Source organism: Chrysochloris asiatica, unplaced genomic scaffold (assembly GCF_000296735.1).
Source record: "Chrysochloris asiatica unplaced genomic scaffold, ChrAsi1.0 scaffold00003, whole genome shotgun sequence".
Taxonomy (NCBI): domain Eukaryota; kingdom Metazoa; phylum Chordata; class Mammalia; order Afrosoricida; family Chrysochloridae; genus Chrysochloris; species Chrysochloris asiatica.
Genome location: NW_006408521.1, coordinates 13,250,349 through 13,256,348, shown reverse-complemented (window position 1 = coordinate 13,256,348; position 6,000 = coordinate 13,250,349). Strand labels below are relative to the sequence as shown.

General features: G+C 40.6%; 1 protein-coding gene across 1 annotated transcript in view; it reads left to right on the top strand.

Annotated features, from left to right (window-relative positions):
• Positions 1–6,000, top strand: part of ANKRD22 (ankyrin repeat domain 22) — a 37,099-nt gene that overhangs the window by 8,378 nt on the left and 22,721 nt on the right. The window lies entirely within an intron of this gene.

The window sequence follows — 6,000 nt, the reverse complement described above, 5'->3', positions numbered from 1 at the left end:
CCCCCAGCGAGATGGATTGGCAGTATGGCATTATCAGTGGGCTCAAGCTTGGCAACAATTGTAAGGTTGGCCTAGGTCCAGGCAGTATTTCATTCTGTTGTGCATAGGGTCACTATGAGTCAGTACCAACTTGATGGCCCCTAACAACAACTTGTGCATGGATCCAAGCAAGATGAAGTCTTTGACAACTTCAGTCTTTTCTCCATTTATCGTGATGTTATTTATTGGTCCGGTTGTGAGGATTTTCCTTTTCTTTACACTGAGGTGCAATCCACACTGAAGGCTATACTCTTTGACCTTCATCACTGAGTATTTCAAGTCCTCTTTGCCTCCAGCAAGTTAGGTTGTATCATCTGCATATCCCAGGTTGTTAATTAGTCTTCCTTAATCCTGATGCCATGTTCTTCTTCATATAATCCAGCTTCTTGGATTATTTGTTTAGCATACAGATTGAAGTTGTTGTTGTTGTTGTTAAGTGCTGTTGAGTCGTTTCCAATTTATAGTGACCCGGTATAGGGTTTCCATAAGTGTAGTGAAAGGATACAACCTAGGCACACACCTTTCCTGATTATAAACCATTCAGTGTATCCTTGTTCTTTTCAAACAGCTGCTTTTTGGTGTATGTACAGAGTCTCCATGAACACAACTAATAATGGGAATAACCATTCTTCTCAATGCTATCCATAGTTACTAATGATCAACACAGTTGAATGCCTTGACATAGTCAATAAAGACTAGGAAGAAGGAAAGGCAGACTAGTTTCAAATGTTAAGCCACTGAATACCTTACGAATAGCAGTGGGGCACTGTCAGGTAGCACCAGAATATTGAATATTGAAACATTATGAAAAGTACTAGAATATCGTCAGGCACAGTCCTGGAAGATGTTCCTCTCAGTTTAGAAGGCACTCAGAATACAGTTAGGAAGAGCTGCCTCCTCAAAATAAAATTGACCACGATGCCATGAACGGAGTAAAACTTTAGGGACCTTAATTTGCTGGTGGGGCAAAACTCAAAATGAGGAAAAATAACTCAAAATGATATGGAGTTAGAACACCAAAAGAGAACAAGCTTAGCTGAAACCTGTCCACCCTGGGTGACCCTGCTGATATTTAAAATACCGATGGCATCGGTTCTAGAATCACAGCAACACAAAAGCCACCACAGTAAGACAAAACTGACAGGTGAATGATGCATTGCACTAGGCAGTTCTGCTGCACAAGACCTTTTTAAAGTTTTCAACAGCAAAGATGTCACTGTGAGGACTAAGATGCATTTGACCAGTGAGATGATATTTTCAGTAGCCTATGAAGGTTGGGCAATGAATCAGGAAGACCATAGAAGAACTGATGCATTTGAGTTGTGGTGTTGGAGGAGAATATTAAAAGTATCATGGACTGCCAGAAGAAGAAACAAATTTATGTTGGAGGAAGTACAGCCAGAATGTTCCTTAGAAGCCAGGGTGGTGAGACTTTGTCTCTCATGATTTGGACATGTTATCAGGAGGGACCAGACCCTGGAGAAGGACATTATGCTTGGTAAAGTGAAGGGCCAGCAAAAAAGAGGAAAACTCACAATGAGATGGATTGGCACAGTGACAACAGCAGTAAGCTCAAACGTAACAAAGATTGTGAGGTTGGTTCAAGACCGGACAATGTTTTGTTCTGCTGTACATAAAAGTAGCTATAAGTTGGAGCTGACTTGATGAAACCTAACAACCAAAAGCCTGAACTTGCATATGAGTAATTGAAGGTCTGGTTCACAGTCTGCCTCTGGTCTACTTTTAGCTGATGATATAGAGCTTTTCCACCATCTCTTCCCATAGACATAGTCAAGGTGCATCACACGTCCCATATTGCTGACACAAGAGTGAGGAAGTAGAGAAGTAGAGAAGTGAACAGAATCAAATGAAAGGACTTAGAATCTATTTCCACTTGTGATGCTGAGTCTCAAAGCAAACAATATCATAGATTATAATGATTCAATAATAATTAGGAGAATTTAAAAGACTGCTCTTGATCTTTGATGTGAGTTTCAGTTTTCGTTTGTGTGTGTGTGTACACACCCATGTTCACACACATGCAGGTATTTTGTTTGTGTTAAGTATGATAAATTCTAAGTTACTTTATCTTTAATATATCAGAAAGGTGAAACATTTATTCCATATCTGGGAATATTCTCATAAGATACTTTGAAGTAACTCAACATGTCTTGCCTTTGAATTCAGAGCAACAACTGTAGGGGAAAGCTTACTCTCTCTGTTGCCTCACAGTTTAGGAGGAATGTCCTTGTCTCCTTTCAACAGCTGTGAGCGTGGCATCCCTTGGAGCTATCTTAGCATATATAATCCTCTGGGTCTAGAAGGTCCACAGTGCATGTACCCTGGATTCAAACATGGGCTTCACTATGGGCTTTTTTTTTTCTTGGTGGTAGTGGGTCATTCTTTTTGCTACTTTGTTTAATCTCTTTTATATCTCAAAAGAGATTGACTCAAGATATAGCCTAAACTTGTAGATTGTATCTTGTCTCATTAACATTGTTGTTGTTATTGTTAAGTGCCGTCGAGTTGATTCCGACCCATAGCAACCCTGTATAGGGTTTCCAAGGAGCAGCTGGTGAGCTGGAATCATTGAACTTGCAGTTCAAATGACTTTGCAGTCTGATGCATTAGCCCACAGCACTGCCTCTAATAATGCCTTCTAATAATTCTGCCACATTAGCATCATAGAGGTTAGGATTTGCATCACATAGGTTAATTACATCAGATCACAAAATGGAGGAGCATTCCATAATACTGAGAATCATGGACTAGGTAATTTGGCATATATCTGGAGGGGACACAATTGAATCCATAACATAGACCTTCATAAGAGTGCAAGCAGTTTGGTATTTCTATATTATTAAAATAATGCCCAAAGTTTTTACTATCTGTGATACCTAGTGAGCTTGGAGCAGCACAATACACAATTATCATAATAAATCTTTGCAGAGCATATTGAACATTTTGGTTAATTGCCAACATGCTGGGAACATTGTATGCTTCTCAGAGATGCTTTGCAAATTTTAGGGCCTGGGAAAGTGAAATGAAAAATGATACAGGAGTGTGGAGGGCTTTAGCGCCATGTTCTTAGTTATTTTAAAAGCTATACGCTAATATGCACAGAAAATTGTGTCTAATATTCCAAGAATCTAGAGTTTTGAATGCTTTTTGACCAATATGAGCTTAAGAGGTGCATGTTTCATTATGACTTTGTTTTAATTGTGGGCTTGTTTCTGTTTCTTTTGCAGGGGTTCTTAGTTTTCACTATGTATCAGAATCATCTGAGGAGTATTTGTTTATTTATTTAAACAAGTAGAAATTCAGTTTAAGAGGCAAGAAGTCAGAGTTCAGTGTACTGACCATAGGGAACACCTTGCTCTCTCTCTGCTCTGGAGGAAGTTCCTTATCTCTTCAATGGCTGCTTCCTGGTTCTTTGGAGATCTCCAGGTGTCTTGGCATCTATCTTAGCTCATCTCTTTCTTAGGAAGCTTTTAAATAGCATCAGTGTCCCAAATCTAGCCCCAGAGATTCTGATTCACTTGGCCTGGACCTTTGGTGGCTTTGTGGATTGGGTGTTAGGCTGCTAACTAAAAGGTCAGCAGTTCAAACCCACTGGTTTCTCCTTGGGAAAAGGATGAGGCTCTCTACTCCCATAAAGATTTACAGTATTGGAAACTCAACATATAGGGCTGCTATGGGTTGGGATCAAGGAGCTCTGGTAGCATAGTGGTTACGAATCGGGCTGCGAATCGCAAGGTCAGCAGTTTGAAACTACCAGCTGTTCTGCGGGAGAAAGATGAGGCTTTCTGCTCCCTTAAAGATTACAGCCTCAGACACTCTGTACATGGTTGCTATGTGTCGGAATCAACTCCACAGCACATAACAACAAGAACAACATGGGTTGGAATCAACTCAATGGCAATGGGTTAAGTTTTAAGTTTCAGTGTTTAGCCAAGGAGCCCTGGGGTGCAGTTTTAAAAGTGCTTTCAGGTTGGCAGTTCAAACTCACCAGCCACTATGGGAGAAAGATGTGGTTGCTGTTTCTATATATTGTTTTTGTTAAATGCTGTTGGGTTCGTTCCTACTCATAGTAACCCTGTATTAGAATTCCAAGGCTTTAAATCCTTGGGGGAGAAGAAAGCCTCATCTTTCTTCCCTGAAGCAGCTGGTGGGATTGAACCTCAGACCTTGTGGTTCACAGTCCAGTGTTTATCATATCAAACCAATAATTACAGCTTTGGAAACCCTATGGGACAACTGTACTCCATCCTATAAGGTGTCTATGAATTGGAATCCACTGTATGAGTTTTGTTTGGGGTTTCAGTACTTAGCTAAAGTGGAGAACCACTGAGCTAAAATATTGACCAATTCCTCTCATGCTAAATGAGGAGCTTCAAAAAGATAGTGAAAAAATGAAATTGAATGATAATGACAATTTCCCATGAGCTTTATGAAGACCCTTGTATTATTGTGCAAACTTCATCTTCTTCCCTCATCTTACTTCCCCAGTCAGGTCAGGAAAATCAGTGTCAATCAAGTGATTCTGTGCATGCCCTAGGTATTTACCATTATGGATGTCTGGTTTGAAGATGGTTGTAGTCTAGTTTGGGATTTTAGAATCAAACCACTTTAAAAAGGCCAATGAAGAGCTTGAGGCAGAATATACATCTTGCTGTAGCTGAGAGTGATCAAGAAAAGTTCCTTGGAAGTGACCCCTGAGTTGGGTTTTAAAGGATGGTACAATCTGAAAGACATAAAGGTCCTTGGTTGGTACAAACAGTTATGATCAGCTGCTGATGTAAAGGTTGGTGATTTGAATTCACCCCGTGGCTCCATGGGAGGAAGGTTTGGTGATCTGCTTCTGTAAAGGTTGTTGCCAAGAAAATCCTATGTCATTTGTCTCTGTAACTCAGAGAATCTCCTTGATCCCAAATCAGCTCAGTCACAATGAGTTTGGTTGGGTTTTTGAGGGTGGCAAGCAGGTAGGCACAGAGGTAAGAGGAGAAAATTGGTCTGATCAAAGAGGCAAAAGCCTATAAAAAAACCTGTGGTGTATGCACAGTTGAGCCACAGAGGAACTTTGAAAACCAGGCACATACCATTGATGCTCGACTGTGTAAGAAATGAGAACCAGTAAGTCCAATCTTAGTAATGATGAGTAAATAAAATGGTAAATAAATGAAACATGCTGTTTTGAAAGAGACTGTCTGGGCTGAGAGATGGATACTTGAGTGGTTTCTTCCTTAGTCTCTCTGATGACTATTTTATCTCTTGGCTTAGTTAGGGTTAACAAGGCTGTGATTTTTTATGGAAGTAGACTATTATATCTTTCTCCTGTGGAGTAGCTGGTCAGTGGGAACCATCAACCTAATGGTTAGTAGCTCAATACTTTAACCACTGTGCCACCAGGGCCCCTTTACCCCTTGACAGATATTGGGTATCAGTTTGGAAAAACCTATCTGGATAAACGAGAATGATCTGATGGGCAGGGGAACTTGGACTTCAGCAGGCCAATGTTGGAAGAGGTCTGACCAGCGTCCTGAGAGTGGATACTATAATATAATATCAGGGCAGTCTCAGATGCACAGACTTATAGCCAGAAGACACTTTGAAGACTAAGTTTCCAACTACCTGAAATAATTAGAGGAAGTATTATGGATTCAAGGAGCTCTGGTGACCCAATGGTTAAGCACTTGGCAGATAACCTAAATGTTGGAGGTCTGAACCCATCCAGTAACTAAGCAGGAAAGAATACCTGTCAATCTGTTCCTGCAAAGACTACAGCCTAGGAAACCCTAGGTGGAGGTTCCACCTTGTCCTTTAGGGTCACTGTGAGCCAGGATTGACTCAGTGACACACAACAGCAGTGTATGGATTCTGCAGACATTCCCCTGGGTTTGAGTCTCAGCATTGCCAGTTAGTAGCTGTGTGAACTTCAGTCTCACTTGTATAATATCTTAA